This window comes from Pseudorca crassidens, chromosome 11 (genome assembly GCF_039906515.1).
Source record: "Pseudorca crassidens isolate mPseCra1 chromosome 11, mPseCra1.hap1, whole genome shotgun sequence".
NCBI lineage: Eukaryota > Metazoa > Chordata > Mammalia > Artiodactyla > Delphinidae > Pseudorca > Pseudorca crassidens.
This window is the reverse complement of record NC_090306.1, coordinates 68,691,374-68,711,866: the sequence shown is the minus strand read 5'-3', so window position 1 is coordinate 68,711,866 and position 20,493 is coordinate 68,691,374. Positions and strand designations below refer to the sequence as shown.

Here is a 20,493-nt window from a genome sequence, read left to right as displayed (position 1 = left end):
CACCCTAAGCATACTTGGTATTATTTGTCTGTTTTGTTTTAGCCCTCCAAGTGTGTGTGAAGTGGTACTTCATTGTAGTTTTAATTTGCATTTCCCTAATGAATGAATGGTGGTGTGCCTCTTCACATGTATCTTTTTTCTCTTTGGTTTATCTTCATTGGAGATAGGTCTATTAAAATCTTTTGCCCATTTAAAAATTAGATCATTTGTCTTTTTGTTGTTGAGTTGTAAGAGTCTTTTGTATATTCTGGATACAAGTCTCTTATCAGATATATGATTTGCAAATTTTCTTCCCTTTTGCAAATATTTTCTTTCACTCTTTGGGTGGTCTTTTTACTTTACTGATGCTGTCTTTTGAAGCCAAAAGTTTTGTTTTGATGGAGATGAACTTATCCATTTTTTTCTTTTGTTGCTTGTGCTATTGGTGTCATATTTAAGAAACCATTGCCTGATCCCAAATCACAAAGATTTACTCTTATGTTTTCTTCTAAGAATTTATATTTTTAGCTATTACATTTAGGTCTCTAATCCCTTTTGAGTTAAATTTCATATATGGTGTGAGGTAGGGGTTCAGTTTTATTCTTTTTTTTTTTAAATAAATGTATTTATTTATTTATTTATTTATATTTTTGACTGCGTTGGGTCTTCATTGCTGCACACAGGCTTTTTCTAGTTGCAGCAAGCGTGGACTACTCTTCGTTGTGGTGTGCAAGCTTCTCATTGCAGTGGCTTCTCTTGTTGAAGGGCACAGGCTCTAAGTGCACAGGCTTCAGTAGTTGTGGCTCACGGGCTCTAGAGCACAGGCTCAGTAGCACCGGGGAAGTACCAGTTTTATTCTTTTGCATGTGGATATCCAGTTTTCACAGTGTTTTTTATCAAAAGACTATCCTAATTGTTAATGCCTACAACTAGCATTTCTATTTGCTTGTTATTCATCTATGAAATATATATATTTAACATAACAGTATAAATAAATATACTGAAAGTACACCGATCAATATAAATAAATTTCATTCTTCTTTGAAAAAAATGTTCTAAAATGACCCAGACTAAAAGCTTTATGAATGTCTTTACCTATCTTAGTATGTACCTACTGGGCTTAGTGTAAATGTTATTTTCTCTTATCTATGTTTGTTGGCGACTTAGCACCATTCCTGAATCATTCTATTCTCTGTCTGTTTCCCTTGCCAACAAGATTATGGCCTAGATTTACCAAGAAAGGTGCTCATGTGGGAAACAAAATGCATTGCTCCTGGTCAACAGTGGGATGTATTTGAGCTTAATTGGATGTTTTTGCAGTAGCCTCTGAGAATTTCTCTGCAAATTATCTGCCTTGGAGCTTCAGGCAACTATAAACATACGTAGTGGATCCCTACATTTCCTGAAACTGCCTGAGTCGCAGAAAGCTAACAGCGAATCTGAAAGTTATGGTAGCTGTTCGTTACCTTTACTCTTCCAACATACACAGTGGTTTTCCAAGCTTCCAATTCTTTGTGTTAAACCTCTTCCTTCTTGGACTATTTAGAGTAATTTTTGTGTTTCTTTTTGAAGTATAACTGATATATAACTGATGAAGTATAACTGATATACTTCTTTTTGAAGTATAACTGATATATTTGAAGTATAACTGAAGTATAACTGATATATAACTGGACTATTTAGAGTAATTTTTGTGTTTCTTTTTGAAGTATAACTGATATATATATTTATACTTCTTTTGAAGTATAACTGGACTATTTAGAGTAATTTTTGTGTTTCTTTTTGAAGTATAACTGATACATACTTTTTACTCTTCCAACATACACAGTGGTTTTCCAAGCTTCCAATTCTTTGTATTAAACCTCTTCCTTCTTGGACTATTTAGAGTAATTTTTGTGTTTCTTTTTGAAGTATAACTGATATATTTATGTTGGAGGATATGCCACACACATATTTTTAAGTACTATGGAATCAATATTATACCCACACATTTAAGAAGTTTTTTTAAAAAAAAAAAAAAAACCTTAACTATTTATTTATTTTATTTACTTTGGCCATGTTGGGTCTTTGTTGCTGCCCATGGGCTTTCCCTAGTTGCAGCGAGTGGGGGCTACTCTTTGTTGAAGAGCGCAGAGGCTACTCTTCATTGCTGTGCATGGGCTTCTCACTGCAGTGCCTTCTCTTGTTGCGGACCATGGGCTCTAGGTCAGCAGGCTTCAGTAGTTGTGGCATGCGGGCTCAGTAGTTTTGGCTCAACAGCTCTAGAGCGCAGGCTCAGTAGTTGTGGTGCATGAGCTTAGTTGCTCTGTGGCATGTGGGATCTTCCCGGACCAGGGATCGAACCCGTGTCCCCTGCATTGGCAGGTGGTTTCTTAACCACTGCTCCACCAGGGAAGTCCCCTAAAACCTTAACGATTATAAAAGCTTTCTCATGCTGTCATCTTCCTTGCCTTGATGCTGCTGAAGCTTCGTCTGGGATATCTACAAAAGAGGGAAAGTTTTCCACTCATACTCCTTGCTGAAGTCACTGACTTAGTGCCTGTGGCATAATGGGCTCTGCTTTCTATCCCCTGAAAAACCATAGCCCATTGAATTTTCTTCCTCTTTTCACCAGATGTCTCCTCATGGACAATATGTAGAACCTTCTCTGATTTCTTATGGGAGGACTGAGTCTTTGTGGGAGTGCATGGAGAGTGTCTCAGTTTCTATTTTTCACCTTGGAAAAAGAGTTCCCAGAGTGTTATTTTCTCTTTATTTTGTTTTCAGCCAATTGTCCAGTTCTTTCTTTTATAATACATTCTGGTAATACAACCACAACCGAGGTACGTAGATAATGGAGATTGATGGAGATGTTGATATCTGTAAACACACGAGTAAAGGCTACATTTTCTGAGAACCAACTATGTTCTAGGTACTGTATGATGCATTTTACATTATAATATTTTTAGTGGATATTATGTTCAAGGCTATGCTAAGGAGTTTATAATCATTATTTTATTCTATGAGGTAGGTACTATTATCATTTCCATTTTACTGATGAAAAAAACAGATTTTAAAAAGGTTAAATAATATCCCCACAACCATAGAGTTATTATGTAGCAAAAACTAGGTTTCAAACCCAGGTCTGTGTGGCCTTGAAGCCCATATATTTTAGATTAGTCAATTCTGTGACTTATATGTGTGCATATATTAAAGAAGTTTATACCTTCCTTCTTTATTATTCCAATCCATTCTCCATTACCATGGGGTGCTTGTTTGTTTCTTAAGCAACTAATACAGTCACCTCTTGTTCATGAATTTTCAGTGGTTCCCTACAACCTACACTCTTTAGTATGGCTCAAAAGCCGTTTGGTGATTTGACCCCTTGAACCTACTGAGTCTTACTTCCCTTTCCTCCTCCAAACTGTATCTTATTCTAACATGTTTTCCCTCTGTGTGACACACTTACATGACTGGCAAACTCCTAATCATTCTTCAAGTCTTGTCTCCAAACATCACCTTCTCTGTGCAGGTTCTATTGATTCGCTTTCTTCAGGGAGACTTGGACAGAACTTCACCTCTACTCTCATTGCTTCTTGCATATTTGTGTGAGCAAAGTATACCTCTGTAATAGATTTGTTGTGAAGATTAAATAAGATTATCCATGTAAAAGACTCAACAGAATGCCTAGCACACAGTAAATGCTCATCAAAATGTTAGTTATTATATTTGTATTTTTATTACTAAGCATTAGCCAAAAATATAAAATTAGAACATTGCAATTTTATTTAGTTTTTCTTAAAGCTTTCCATTTTTTATTGTTCTACCTTTTATATTGTAAATTCTTTTACATAGTGTTTGTGTTTCTGACCAGAGAAAATCCTGGGAATATTATAGGCAGGGCTTGTTGGCTAATAGTTCCCTGCTGCTAAGGGTGTCTAGTTGGTTATCAAACCAAATTTGAAAAAGTTCTTAGACCCCTATTTGAAAATAATTTGTTACGATGATGTACCTGTTGGTTTGTATTTAAATAGTGTGATGGGCTGGGAAGATTTGAAGTGAACCAGCTGAGCGTCTATGGTCATGGCAGAGAAGAAGCATAGTTTCAGTTGCTCAGCTCTTTGAAGGGAGGTGGTGCTAGGCCTACTTTCAGGGACAGCTTGATGGAACCACTCAAGCTCCTTGCCTGCTCTGTTGGCTGCCACCATGACATGCTGATAAAGATACCATCACTTGACTGAAAGGAAGAAGAGGATACAACAGGGACTCACAGACTGATAGGATATACCTACTCCTTCAGATAGGGGAGCTCATGCAGTGTGCCCTCAGTGAGAGCCAACAAAAAAGTGGTCTAATGTTCTTAAACTGAAAGTAAGTAGGTATATGCGACTGTGTCATGTCTTTCATCCTAAAGCATAAAAGAACTTGACGCAGACATGGAGTCACGTTTACAAGCTGAGTAATAACATACTTAGGCATTACTAATGCACTATCTTTTTAATCTTTATAACCACAATTCTTAACAATATTTTTGTCCCAATCAGACATTGGAGGAAGATACAAGGAGAGATGAGGACAAAAGGAGGGGGGGAGGGAGACATAGAGAAAGGAAGAAGGAAAGAGAGAGGAAGAAAGAAAGGAAGGAAAGGAGGGAAGGAGGAAATAAAAAAAATGAAAGGAAAGTTAAGGAAAGGAAGCAAAAGGAAGGGATGGTTGGAGGTGACATTTCTCCCTTTTACTGACTACACCACACCCTGCTTCATTTTCCTGTTGCCTCTACCTCTGGATTGTTTTCTGCTAAAAAGCGTTTTTTCTCCTTATCTTTTAACATTATGCCACCCTGCAACAGCCAGTTTCTTTTGTAACCCTTCTTTTATACTCAGAGCTGTTATGGCAGACATAACTAGAGCTTCCCTGGATAGACAAGAAGAAAATATATCCTCGTAAAGTCAGGAACGCCCATGTGACTTGCTTAGGTCCATTAAATGTGAGCAGCAGTAATGAGTGCCTCTTTGTCTTCTTTTGGATAGAAGCATTTCCGAGTGGAGAGCAAATGTTCATGCTCTCCTTCCCTGCCAAGGCAAATGTGGAAGCATCATGCAGATCCTTGTGCCACCATGATACACACAGCTTTCTGGCTAAACCAAGTTCATATATATAACACAAATAAACAGTAAACGTTATTTTAAGCAACTAAGATTTTGGCATTGTTTACTGCTGCAACATAACCTTTAATATTTTGAATAATACAAACATACCTTTTCATTATACACATGGATCTGAAAAAGACATCAGTCCTCTCAGTCCAATAAAAGGTCCCATTATATTAATTTGACCACGGATAAAGGGAACTTCCTAGACATATATTTCTTTTTCATAAAGTTGATCAGTTGGGCTATACATGTCATTAGGTACACTGAGTTTCAGCCTGACCTCACAGTATTATTGGTCTGTCTCTCAGTATCTTGGCAGAAATTCTTTATCACCTTCTATACTTGTGAGTGAAAAAGACGGTTGCATGCCCCCATTAAAGCAATAATATAGAAAAATCTCTGGCTTACAATGGATGGCTACCACACGTAGAATAGCCACTCTTTCTATCTATTTTAACTTTTATCCTGATAAAAGACAGATTCTTATGACTAAAAGAATTCTTTCTTAGTCCAGCACCCTTCTTACAAATAAGTTTTTTGGTTCATTGTATTCCTAATTATACACAGTTCTAGCCTAGCTCCTCAGGTCTGACATAGTCGAGCGTTCCTTTGGTTTCTGTTTCATAGTACTAAAAGTTAGCTGTAGTTACTCACAGATTTTAAGAAATTGTAGGAGTCTGGGTCATTCTGGTTTCCTTTTTCTTGCTGCAGGAAAATCAGAGATGTGCAAGGAGCGGAACTGTTTCATTATTTCCTAGGGATGTGTCTATAGTTCTAAACTAAACACATCAGCCTGACAACAATAATTACTTTCCTGGAGAGGAAACCCTCAAAAACCTTAGCGTTCTTCATTTATTTATTTGTTGAACAAATATTTACTTTATGATGATAGGAGTTCAGGTAGTTTTCCAAGTACTGGGGGCCCTGCCATCATGGGGATACCAAATAATATACAAAAAACCAAATGAACTAGAAAATGTTGGATAAACAATTATTGGACTAGGCAGTGCCTGGGGTGGGTCACTTTAGATTGGGTGGTCAGCAAAGACTCCTTACTTAATTAGTGTGATTTAGCACTTATTACTGGGCTCTTCCAGGTGAGTACACACTTGGAAGCAAAACAAAAACAAAAATAGTAGAAGACAGAAAACTGCCCTCCAAGATATTAGTGAATTGGGGAAGAACTATGACCAAATTGACTCCAGAGAACCTGTTCAGCTCCTGTTTTACTACTCACACCATACCCCCTTCCAACAGTCAGGCCTGATCCAAATCTGGTCACATCAGTTTCTATCAGAATAAGATGGGGGGGGGCGGGGTTTAATGTGGTGAATCACACTGCAATCTGACTCTGCCTTTGGCTCTGAGCGATGCCCCAGGCATGGAGAACGTGTAAAGCCAATTCATTTCAGATCTGAAAATATCATCAATATTATATTCACTAAACATGCTCATTTTTATCACAGTGCTTTTACTGACAGATATGAAAAGGCAAATGATCCTAATCAGAACCAAATTTTTAAAAGAGTCAATGAAAAAAAGTTCAAGTGCCTTGGAGTACCAAAGATATCTTGTTCTGTGTTGACAGCAAATGAAACAGTCATTTAGAAAAACTAACAGTGTGTGGATTAAGTGGTCAACAAGACTTAATGCACAGTGGATTTGAGTCTTTCATTGGCATCTAGGAGGGCAGTTATTGAGTCTCAGCGCATGGAAAGTTAAGAAGTCTCCCTCTGAACTTTTCGCGCATGCTAATGCAGAGGATGACTCTCCAAAAGCTAGGCAATCATTTAGCTGACACCTACAAACTGATGGAAAAAAGGAAAAGGTAGCCACAATTTATTTAGTGCTTTTGGTGGCTACTCATCCCTGTTGCCCTCACATATCCAGCTGGAATATTTCACCAGGGCATCAACCTCTGCCCTTATATACACTCTTCAGTTATGTTCAGGTCATTCTGCAGCATTTACTGGGACATAGACATGGAGGCTCCATGGCTGTGGTTATAGTTTATCAGTTCAGGAGAGTAGTGTGTATATTCCCATAAGACAAGTAAACACAAACTCATAAAAGGTTAAAAGTACATATTTACAGAATCCCTTTCTACAGGCAAATTTAAGAGATGGAGAATTCTGTGCTGTAACCATATTCGAATTATACATGCACAACCTCTTTGATAAAATAAAAAGGATAGAAAAGAAAGGACAAAGAAAGAAAGTAAACAAAGGATTCTATCATCTTGCCTCTGATATTTTTTAAAGCTTTTTATATGATAAGATCAGCAAAGAAAAGATAATGTCAATACTGGGAGGAGATGAAGGGAAGAACCAAACGCTGGAACACAGGTTGAGAGCCTCTGTGGCATACCCCCTTAGGCTAGGACATAAATTAATCCATTCCCCAAGGGTTGCTTCACAAGAGCAGACGGTCTATTAAGGCAAGGCTGAGAGACTGTCTTATTTATTGTGTGGGTTTTTGTTGTTTCTTTTTGTAACTAAAGCATAATGGACTTTTTTTCTCCTATATTTTCATTTGCACCAAGGTTATAAAAGTGATCTGAATTGTATATTAGCCATTTTACATCCTCATGAAATCTCTCAATATGACGCTTTTGAAAGTGAATGATTATGCGAGGTATGTTTAGAATAGCAAAGTTGTACTGGGAAATGTGAATTGCATTTTTGACATTTATCCATAAATTAATTACTCAAGTATTCATGCATAACGGGAAATTGTTGAATTTTTTCATATGTTAATTATTGACCAAGATCGTATTAATATTTAGATATACATCATTCCGGCATTATTTTCTTATATGGAGTATATCTCCAGAAATAAAATATGAGTCTCTAGGGTAATTGAAAAGCCACTACATTTTACAATTATCAGATAAAGTCTAAGGTGATAAATATTGCTTTTAAAACACCTGGGAAACTATAATTTCTAAAAATAAATTGTAAACTAAGCATGATTTTATTTTGCAGGGCTTTGAAGCTATAAATCAATTTATGCTTGCCTCTCTATTCATTTAACCTATGGTTCCCTCGCTTTCCTATTTCCAAGGAACTCATTCAAGTATCCCAGGAAGTGATAATAATAACCCCTCTGTATCTCGCAGCGGCTACTATGAAGATAAATGGAATAATATATGTGAGCATGCTTTGGGATACTTGAATGAGTATATATACTGATTTGAAAGAATACATAAATTAAAAAGTGGCTATGGGCTTCCCTGGTGGCGCAGTGGTTGAGAGTCCACCTGCCGATGCAGGGGACACGGGTTCGTGCCCCGGTCCGGGAAGATCCCACATGCCGTGGAGCGGCTGGGCCCGTGAGCCATGGCTGCTGAGCCTGCACGTCCGGAGCCTGTGCTCCGCAATGGGAGAGGCCACAACAGTGAGAGGTCCGCGTACCGCAAAAAAAAAAAAAAAAAAGTGGCTAATATTGATTTTTATTGAGGAACTATAGAATGAACATTTAATAAGATTTTTATACTTTAATTCAGATAAAATTTCATAAATATATTCAACATATTTCAATAAAAGAATCAGTGATTTAACACATCCTCTGATTCAGGTGATTCAGAATAAATGCTATTGATTTCCTCTTGACTTTGTTATTTCTGATCACTCTAGTAAGTCCTCATGTGCCAGCACTCACTAGCACATTTTCTGGTCTGTTGAGCCTAGATTCAGAAACACACCCATATCCTCCTACCCTGTGTTACAACTCTAAACAGTTAAATCAGAGGCTATCTAGAGTTAACAAATTATATTCTTCACATTAAATTTTAAAAGCCATTGTGTTATCTTCAATCTTAATTGTGCTATTTTTAATCCACCATTTTACTCACAAATAGAGAAGAGTAATGATGTAAGTTATCAGAAAAAACAGATAATCCATTGATCTTTCCAGCAGAATAAACAGTTGTGTGCAATGGGGACAGTTGTGAGGATTGTAAAAATGTGGCTGTAACTGGGTTGAATTTATTCTTCTATGGCTTTAGTATATTATTGGAGGGGAGTCCCAGCTGGGCTCTCCACGCCCCCTCCCTGTGAAATTTTGGCTATTCATGGTTTCAAGGTCATCAACAGTCAGAAAATGAATGCAGATTAATATAGGGAATTGAATTTAATTCTCATTACTCTGGAGAAATAGCACTGGGAATGGATGCTATACTTGCTTGTCTAATAGATCCTTCTTCTGTGTCCCCAAGGCACCTTGCCTTCAAAAATATTTTCACTTGGACAAATAAATAAGCCAGACTATGGCATATATCCTTTAAAAGACCAAAGCATGGACTGTGCACTTTAACCCTCAGCATCTAGAGTAGTGACTGGGATGGAGTGAATGTAGTATAAAATATATGAAGAATGAATAAAAAAATATTCATTAGCCATTTTAGATCTCAATTTGGAAAAATGTTACTCTTTTATTCTGACATCAGATAAAATTAGAAAAAGAGACTTGGAAAGGAACTTGGGAGAAAGTGATGGAATTCAAATAGTCCTTTAAAACATAGATTGCTTTCTTGGGGAAGGGGAAATACCTTATTAGGCTATTCAGTTACACAAATATAAAGCAAGCATTCTGCCTCCTGTTTTTTGTTCTTGAGGGAAACTGGTGCAATTATTTGGACCTTTTTAATCAGAACTCTCCTTGTTCTTCCCTTTGCCCAAAATGTCTTTCTCTCTTTCTGTTTTGTTTTGAATATGTTTACAGCAAGATGCCCTGCACTGGCAAAGTATTTGCCTTTGTAAAAATTGTATGTTCTTCTTTGGGAAGTTACTTACGAAATAAAAAGAGCTGAGTCTTGGTCTTATAAGATGATGAAATCTGACCTTTACCTATGAATTAAATGATGGGCCATTTGTAGGGAATCTATATATCGCAAACACTGGTCAGGCCCCAGGAAAGGCTACTTCACATCGCTTGCCCTGTGTCTTCAAAACAAAGGCAACTGCTGTTAGTAGGTGTGGAGGTTTATGTGTTGTACTGCTGCTGAAGTTTGAGACAGACTATACTTGCAAGCACAGGGATGATTCGAGTGGGAAAAGATAGAAGGCAACTAACTTGTTGAATTCACTCTCTTAGGTATGCAGTAGAATCTTGCCTAACAAAGTACCATTTCCCAGTCGTACTGAATGTCCATTTTCTTGCTTCCTGTTCCAATTCATAGTTTCTGAGGTACTTTCATATTGTGCAATAGTTGTGACAGTCACTAATGGAGGCTGAAAAACATTTTACAATATAAAACAATTCATATTTCTCTTAAATTTGAGTATAGGTCAGTTTATACCTACACTGTCAATATGGTAGCCACTAGCCAAAGTGGCCATTGAACACTTGAAATGAGGCTGTTCCAAAATGCTATAGGTGTAAACACTGGATTTCAAAGAGTTGACAAAATAATGTATTATATCGTAATAATCTTTTATATTGATTATTTGTTGAAATAACATTGTTTTTGGGTATTTTAGTTAAAACATTATTAAAATTAATTTCATCTTTTATTTTTACTTTTTAAATTGTGACAAGTAGAAAATTTGTAATGACATATGTGCTCACATTATATTTCTATTGGACAGTGCTGGTCTAGACCTAATATGTGTGAAGTGTAATACCAAACCCTCACATAGGCACCTAGTAGGACACTAAACTCTAGAAAGCAGAATAGTAGTATTTGCTACAACTACTAGTATAAAAATGTTTAGTAAGATTTAATAGAAATTTCAAAAAGTGGTTAAAATTTTCTATTTTATTTAGTTAAAAGACTAAAAATAAAATACATTATTGAAATTAGTAATTTCAAGGGCGAGTTCATGAAATAGCCCTAAATGTGTTGCTAAAGAAGAAATATGTACATTCAACAATATGGCCAAACACCCAGAATAATTATTCATGCTATGGGGAATTCCCTGGTGGTCCAGTGGTTAGGACTCTGTACTATCACTGCCGAGGGCCTGGTTTCAATTCCTGGTTGGGGAACTAAAATCCCACAAACTGCATAATGTGGCCCAAAAAAAAAAAAAAAATTTATCTGTGCTATATATTCTACTTTGAACTGCAAAAAAAAAAAAAAAAAAAAGCCTTCAGCTATATCAGTATAGTGGAAAATTTTTTTAAGATATTTGGTGGAATAAATACCAAATCCCACCTTATCACCATTCTCAGACTCACTGTGGAAATGTCTACTACATGCTTTTAAAACAAGATACACTAGAGGAGTTAAGGAAAACAACAAGGTTCTCAAATAAAACCTGAATGATGAAACCACACCCTAAACACAAGGAATGCTGAGTAAAGGGAAGGCTTGAAGGTCTTGCTCTGTTTGGGGAAAGATTTGTGGAATTTCTGTATTTCACATGTTATCCAAATATTATACCAAACCATTATCTTGTTAAATAAAGTTAATTAGTCCATACATTGCCCCAGAAAGCCCAAATTCTTAAGAATTTGTCTTAAGCACAGAATTTTTCTATCTTCTTTGACCAATTCCATAATAGGTCTGAGAATCTCATGGGATGTGTATGAGTATGGAATTGTATCTTTGAAATAGTATAAAATTTTTATACTGTTGTGATGGGAATTTGAAGTTTCAATGTTTATTAATATTTTTAGAATCTGTCTAATTTTATATAGTTGATGCTCAAAATTGTGTGTATATGCTGCACAAAATTAATTGCAGAAAATGTTCATCATGTATTAAAAATCTCCATTTGGCTTGGTATAAATAATTGGATAAAGTATCAAAAATATTAAAACAATCTTTAAATAACCAACAATAAAATAGCAAACTGTGGTCTTTGACAGAAAATGAAATCAATTTTGAATTTGTGCTATCTGCTGTTGTTTGATATGAACTTTTGCTTGACATTGATAATGTTAACAAATACTTATAAAGGTAAACAAAACTAATTTAGATACTTTAATTTTTGACTGTTTAAAATACACTATTTCAAAATTTAGAGAAAATGATTTTTCTAATTTAAAAAACTTTGTGTAAAATATGCAACAAAATTGAATTTCTAATAAAATGAAGAAATTAAGAAAATTTAAAATATTTGCATAACTATTATAAAGGAGAAGATTCGTAGACAACTAATACTGAAACTAAGTTCTATAGATACTGTTTTCTGGCTATTATAAATTCAAGGTATGGTCTTGATGGAATAGAGCTGAGCAAACTGTGCAAGGCATATATCACTACCTTACATTTTCCTTATAATATCCTAGCAATGAAACAACTCAAAGAAACATGTATGGTTATAGATGGTGCAGTATGAAATGGGAAAAATCTTGATATAAGTAATATAAAATTATATTAATATAATTAAATTAAGTATTTTTGAAATAGTTTCAGTGAAATGTTAATTTTTCAAGTCTTACCCCCATTACAAATATTTGAACATGAAACTTTATAGACTAATTCCAAGTACTGCATTATAACTTTATAAACAGTTCCAGATAAATTTTTCCAAATTGAAGTTTTTAAAGCAAATAAACATATTTTAAGCACTGTAATATTCAGCAAAGGTCTAATATGGCAATATTGTCAATAGAATACAAATTATGTGAAAACCTTGATTATAACAGTGTAATGAGTAATTTTGCTGAGGGCTAAAAAATTAAATTATATGAAATAAATATATAATTTATAATTTGCTTTGCTTTATTACTCATCCAAATACTTTCCTCTTTTCAATAGACTAACGAGTATGTGACATAATATTTGAATTTGTTCATTTTTGGAATTTTGCTGACCTTCGGTAATAAACATTACCAAAGCCTAATAGATATTTTTCAATGTGTTTATTATGAAGTGATATTTGTCAAAGTAGAAGGGAAGAATATATTTCATTTAATAGCCTGTAGTCATAATTTATAAGTTTCAAATATTTAGTCTTATTGTATATGGACCTACATTTGTAATGTTTTCCAAGTTCAGACTTGCTCTGAAGGAAGTAGACATTTCTATTTTTACTAACCTTGTGAAGAAGCCAATCAGAGTATCAAAGTATAATTTTCTAAAAGTTAAAAATATAACTCACAGAAACATAAAGTAAGCTCAGGTCAAAAACATTAGTGAGGGATTAAGCCAAATGTTAAGCTGGTTCGATGGAGTATAAGAAAGAACAAAGTATGTACTACAGAGAGAAAAAAAAAATGCTGAAATGACATTGCTAAATTAAATACAAAACTGTTTAATAGACTCCAGGACCATAAAATGTAACCTTTTGGATTACCTTTTCTATCAGACAGAAATCATTTGTATCTCAAATGGACAAAAATCATTTACAGTTTAACAGTCTTCTAAAGCTTAACATTTAACTACATGGAGTGTGGAACTTTGTCAGTAGTAAATAGTTAATCAGACAAAACCGAATCCTCTTAGATAATTAGATAAGCCTTGAGCAGACCTGTTAAATGGTACTAAAGTATGTCATGGAAAGGACGTGCAGTCATTCTTTTGCATCCCAAGTTTTGGATACTTTCTCTTAGTAAGGGAAAAGAAACAAAAGCTGGGAAATTCAGTCTTGAGGGGAACTTCTTCTCTAACTGGAGCTTGGGCAGTGAGCCAGGAGGCTGATGAATAGAGACAGACTCAAAAACATGCCATGTGGTAAGAGGAAATTGGCCCCGGCCATTTGGAGGCATGTCTGAAACCAGGCCAGGAGGTGCCCGATGACTGCGACTCTTCAGGGATGGGCCTGGACTGGCACACTCCAAAAGCAACCTTATTTTTTTGTAATTATAATTTATTCTGTATTTTCAAATCCTTTTTTTATCTTCAGCCTTCAGTAAAATCCAGCCAAGTGGTAGCTTCATATTTAGCTGTGTTGTGGGAACTTAAAGAGAGAGTCTCTTTGTTGTTTGGGTGAAGTATTCATATTAGACATAGAGAAAATGGGGAAGGCCAGTGTTTTTCCTCATGCTGAAGCCAGAACAGTGATAGTAGCAGTGGCTCAAGGGAATGTGACCAGAAAGAGAAATTACTCACCATTGAAATTGTTGGTTATACAAAAAGGAGGAGCTATGTTGATCAAATGTGGCCAATACCAGTGGCAAGAGAAGATCAGGCCATATGAAATACCTGGGCAGGTATGTATCAGAAATACTTGGAAGGGGGTCTTGGAAAAAATTAGCTTTTTCCTTTGGACAAATGAAACAGGTTCCAGAGCACCTGTGCTTGTTGAATTGTAGTACAGTGATTACAGGTATCAACTCTAGAGTTATATTGCCTGGGTTCAAATCCTAATTCCACCTCTTAATAGCTATATCAAGTTGATATTACCTAGCTTCTTTATGTCTCAGTTTCCTCATCAGGTATAAATAGGTATAAAGCATACCTACCACACAGGATTGTTATGAGAACTAAATTAATATCTTTCTATCTGAAAATAGTTAAAATGGTACCCATCATATTGTATGTATTTTGGTAATTTTTCTCCTGGAATAAGCTCTATTCTTGCCTTCCTTCATTCACTTTTGAACTGTAGAAGTAGTATCCTGCAAACTGATATATTTCCCTTTTTAGTTGTGTACAGAATTTTGGAAAGCAAGAGGAAGAGAGATGCCATCTTTCCTTGCCTTTGGAGATGCCTTCAGCAGAAGTAGTAGCAGTAGTGTCACATAGTCTCTTCTATGGGAGTGGGAGTGTGGCTCCCAGGTTCCCACTCATCTGCAATAACAGCAGGGACATAGCCTCCATCAGAGTAGTGGCAAGGCTGGGCTTCAGGGCAGGAATGGTTCCAGCTCTGGATCAATGGATAAAGCACTGTACTCTTTGGTTCACCCAGCTTTTCCAACAATTTTGTAACTAATTCTGCATTAAATCCCTTTACACTTGAAATATCTAGAGTGGTTTCTGTATTTCTGACTGATGGACACATCTATTATTGTGTCCATTATTATATTATATAATATATATTATATTATTTCCATTATTAATATCAATTATAGTATTAATATTAATATCCTCTGGAATATTATCTATGAACCAAAAAGTCTAACAATATAACCTTCTTACCCACCTTTCCCAATCTACTACTCTAGTCCTTTTTTCCACAGACTTCTTCCTTGAACCAGAGCATATATAGTGAATGATGAATAGTTATATGAACTGGTGTATCATTTAAATACATCACTGTAGGTTTATATCTATCACTGATCAATGGCATAGTGGGTAGAGAGATTTATTTCATTTGACACCAGTCTAAGAAAGATCATATTATTTTGGAGAATGAACTTTGAACAATTAGAAACAATTAGTAAAATCAGTAACAGGAGAGTTCTTATGTCCCATATAAGGCATACTGTGTGATTAACCTGTAATACTTTATCTTTCTCCAGCTCTCTACTGATTACCATGACTTGTAACAGTTTTAAGGAAGAAATATATACCACACAAGTAACCTTGTTTCACAGCTGGACTGCCTTGGTAACGGAAACTTTGATCAATGGATTTAGCATCCAAAATTATAAACTCATAGAAGGATTTGTGAATATGAGGGTTTAAAACTCGGGAATAATTCAAAAACTAAAAAACTAAAAAACTAAGGAAATGCTGGGCTTCCCTGGTGGCGCAGTGGTTAAGAGTCCGCCTGCCGATGCGGGGAACACGGGTTTGTGCCCCGGTCTGGGAAGATCCCACATGCCGTGGAGTGGCTGGGCCCGTGAGCCATGGCCGCTGAGCCTACGCGTACGGAGCCTGTGCTCCGCAACGGGAGAGGCCACAACAGTGAGACGCCCACGTACCAGGAAAAAAACTTAAGGAAATCTTAAACTATAGACTTCAGTTAATGATAATGTTAGGATTTTATTGCCACATTAATTGTAACAAATATATCACACTAACGTAAGCTATCAACAATTGCTTATATTGGAAACTAGGTTTGGGGTATATATGAACTCTGTGTTCTATTTTGTAATTCTTCTGTAAATCTAAAACTATTATAAAACAGAAAATTAAAATATTTGGTAGAACACTTGAAAAGTTATTATATTTGGATGACCATAAGTTACATATTTAGATGTAGAAATTATTTTACCATATAGATCCAACAAAGCAGAATAAAATGAAGAAGGAGTTCTAAATATGTTTATTCTTTCATGATAATATACCATACTAAAATGTGTTGTTTGGAAATGTTTGCAGCTTTTGCCTATGTAACTAATGGGCTTCAATCCTAAAAATGCTAGAGAAATAAGAAACTATATTTCAAGTGGAAAAGACAAAAATCGCAGGAAATAACAGTCATGCTCTGAAATATAATAAAGTCATTGAGGGATTCTATATAATAGCAGTACAAAAAAGAGAGAAGGACACAGTTAAAGGGTAAAATCAACTGGGGACACATTTAATTCAAGTATTGTATTTTGGAAACTACCCAAAAGCAGTAAGAGAGTTCGCCTAACATCTGGGAAATCACAGTGAGCAATACAATAGAATGGCAGTTCATTTGTATATTGGGAGGAAAAACATCAGTATAATAAGGAAGAAAACAAGGTTTTCCTACATATAAAGGAAAAAAATAGTCTACACCATAAACATATTTCCCAAGTAAATAACTGTCTCCCAGGCAGAAAATGTGTAGCTTGTAAGGTGCAGCTTGAAATGCAAGGACAAGTCTATGTCAAGAATACATCTAAAACTGACGCACAGTTCATTGCAGAGATTGCTTTAAAAAGTTTAAGCCAAGAAATCCAAAGCTGTCATCTGAAGCATTTCAAATCTGTGACAAAATGCTTAGTTATAAAATGATGGTTCTAAGCCACATTAAGCCACACTGGCAATCTTACGGAAAGAGAAACTGATATTTTGCAAGGGTTGTGTCACATCATGTTGGAATAAGGTATCACTGATACCCTGGGTCTCTGATGCTAGAAGTGAAGTGATAGACCCTGATTTAATCCTCAGGAAATATCTTTTTCAGTCTATTTGAAGATAAGGAAGCAATCTAATCATTTGGAAGACCTATGATAGTCCCTTCAAAAGACATATTATTAGGAATATAGTTAACCACAAATCAGTGATTTCAAGGGCTTCCCCCAATATAACAGAAAAAAATAATTTAGAACCATCCTGCCTTTGCCTAGAAAATAACTTTTTTTGTTTTCACTAATAATCTCCATTTATTGAGAGTTTATTCTGTGCCAGGCAGCACCAGGCTAAGTTACTGACCTTATTTCACAGATAAAGAGGCTTGGAGAGTGTGAAGAGTTTGCCCAAGATTAAGAGCTAGCAATTGGGGGAACTGGGGTTTGAACTCAGGCGAACTTCAGAGGTAATAGAATCACGTGACAGAACATTAGAAAAGGTACACAGGGGAATTCAATGAAAACTCACTCTTTTCCCCACGTTCCCCAGCCACACATTTCCCTCCTCAGAGACATCTGCTTTTGCCGTGCTGTGGATCCTTCCAGAGAAATATTTATACCCCAACATGTATGTATCACAATTTATTGACTAATCTGTCCCACTGATTTGAAATGTCACTTTTATGGTATAATAGATTCTTATACGTATTTATATTACTCTTTTCAGAGCTGTCCTGACTCTTTTTTGCCTATCTTTTATGTTTGCCATTTCTCTAAAATTCTTTTTATCTTCTTTTTGGTTTAAAAAAAATTTTCCTTTTCTTGTTTCTTTCTCTTAAGGCATTATCCATTATGTTCATTCACTCGTATTATTTTATTTAATTTATTTAATTAATTAATTAATTTAGAAAATAACTTTTTTAAATGGATAGTCCTCAAGCAACTCAAGCAATTTAACTTTATCTATTCATGATGCTAGATCAGAGAATATGTGTTAAATAGAAAAAATATTTATTAGTTTTTTGGTACTCTATGCTAATACTTAAATATAGAAAATCTATACAATGTGCTATTGTGAACTTAATTGTCAAAATAATTTTCAAAATCTGAGTTTATTGATTAACTCCAAATTGAGTATGTAAATTCTACACATGCTTACTTTGGCCTGATGTCCATAGTTTGAACTTTTTTTTTTAAAAGCAACTAGTAATTCTTTCAATGAAGAGTAAAACACTAAAGGTGAAACAGACAGACTGATTCCTGTGATTGTTGGATAGTTATGTTGTTTAACTTCTTGGCTAAAGGAATTAATTTTGCTTATTCCATTATAGCCTTAGCACAGATCATTATTAACATTCATTTATTTAACAAATATTTACTGATCACAAATTTGCATCAGGCATTGTGGTAAAATTCAGGGGATACAACTGTAAACAACATCAGAAAAGTATCCTCATAGAGCTTATAGTCTAAAAAAGAAGACAGATATTAATTAAATAATCATATAAGCAAATATGAAATTGCTCTTGTAATAATTACTAGGAAGGACAAGTGTGTGGTGCTGTGTGATTTAGTCAGACTTGGAGAAAGCTTCTCTGAGAGTCACACTTGGGTTCAGATATAGTGAGTAAAAGTTCACTAGACCAAGAGAAGAAGGAAAATTTCCCAGGTAGAGGGTAGAATGTATGCTACTAACTTATGGCGGAAGATAGTTTGGACCGTGAATAAGCTTTGAGGATCATGGTAAGAATGTTTGCCTTTATTTTAAGAGAGTAGGGAAAGCATTCAAGAGTTTTAACCCAAAGTGACATAACTATTTTTGCATTTTAAAAATGTCATGCAGTCTATTATGTGGAAAAATGGTGAGATGACGCTGGCCTGGATGCAGGTAGATTAGTCAAAGGGTTATTATAGCACTCAGGAGTCAGTTTTTGAGAAGATGAGCCATGATGTTTTTACTGGAAATGCTAAAAAGTGGATAGATTTGAGAGCCATTTAGGAAATAATATATGCTGGATTTGGTAATGGGTTGAATATGGGGGTGAGAGATAAAAGAGATTTCTGGCTAGTGTAGCCTAATGAGTATTGGAGCAATTCATTAAGACAGACTATAAAAGAAGATTATTAAAATGTAGGGAAATACAATGTGTAATTGATGATTCCATTTTGGGATGTTGACTTTAAGATACCACTGAGACATACCAGAAGGGATGACCCAAGTGGCATTTCCAGAGTGACAGAGTCAAGATGTCCAGAAATCTGCTCCCCATAAAAACAATGAGAACACTAGCAATAATGCTCAAAATCAATTTTTTAAAAACTCTGGAAGTTAACTAAAGGCTTGCAACAATTACAGAAGTCTTTATGCAATAAAAATGGCTGAATCTCAGTAAGAAGAGTAAGTATTGTAGCATTTTAACTTGCCTTACTCCCATCACCCACTTCCGAGCTCCATAGTAGAACTGAAAACCCACAGGCTCACAACTAAACAGCTGTAACAACCAGCAGTCTAGCAGCCACTGGAGGGACAGAGTGGTTTTGGATTTTCCTAAAGTCTCATCCCCAGAGAAATGGTATTATCTGACCTTTCTAGCAGCTGCTAGGTAAAGTTTCATTCTTAGAACTTGCCTTTATTTGACCTAACTCAGAACTCTCTATGTGTGAGTCTTATCTCCAGGGTATTTGTAGAAAATAGTTACTGGTAATTGTTTGATATTGCAGCTGCCTGAGGCAGTGATACTACTTGTAGCTAACAAGAGGTTGACCAAAAATCTCAAAAAGGAAATGGGGAATGAGATGTTTATTGGGGGATTTGAAAAGGACTGGCATATTCCTGAAAATCTAGGAGGCGATGCTCACATGCAGAGCTGTGCATATACCCAGGAATGACCTGAGAATGCCCACCTTTGGCTGATGTTGATGCTCTACCTAGGTAGGAAGTAAAGACTAAGCCAGAGATTTAACTGTGCTGGAGCACTGAAGGTGTACCCTAACACACAAACAAAGGGTCTCAGCAACACTGAGAGACTTACTGGTTCAGGGCCTTAACGCAAATCTCTGTCTAATCATTAGCTGATCACTAAGTTAACTGAGAAGAGACTTCGTTGGCTGGATGCAAGAAAGAACACAGACTGAATTAGTCCAAGAAAGTCACTCAACAAACAACTTTGCTGGTGGGGTTGTAAAGTGTTGCAGCCACTTTGGAAAACTGTTTGATAGTTCCTAAAATTGTTAAACATAGATTTACCATAAGATCCAGAAATTCTACTCCCAGGTATATGCCCAAGAGAAAGGAAAACCAATGTCCACACAAAAATTCATACATGAATGTTCATGGCAGCATTACTTATAATAGGAAAATAGTGGGAAAAAACAAATGTCCATCAACTGAAGAATGAATTTAAAATATGCTGTATGAATCAATGTGATACACCACATTAACAAATTGAAGGATAAAAACCATATGATAATCTCAATAATTGCAGAAAAAGCTTTTGACAAAATTCAACACTGATTTATGATAAAAACTCTCCAGAAAGTAGGCATAGAGGGAACCTACGTC

At 35.6% G+C, this 20,493-nt stretch overlaps 1 protein-coding gene and 1 non-coding gene across 6 annotated transcripts in view; both read left to right on the top strand.

Moving 5' to 3' along the window:
* Nucleotides 1-20,493, top strand: part of LIN7A (lin-7 homolog A, crumbs cell polarity complex component) — a 365,099-nt gene that overhangs the window by 43,389 nt on the left and 301,217 nt on the right. The gene's annotated exons all lie outside the window — the stretch shown is intronic.
* TRNAD-AUC (transfer RNA aspartic acid (anticodon AUC)) lies at nucleotides 11,027-11,099 on the top strand. Its single transcript has one exon. It is a non-coding gene; the product is annotated as a tRNA-Asp (tRNA).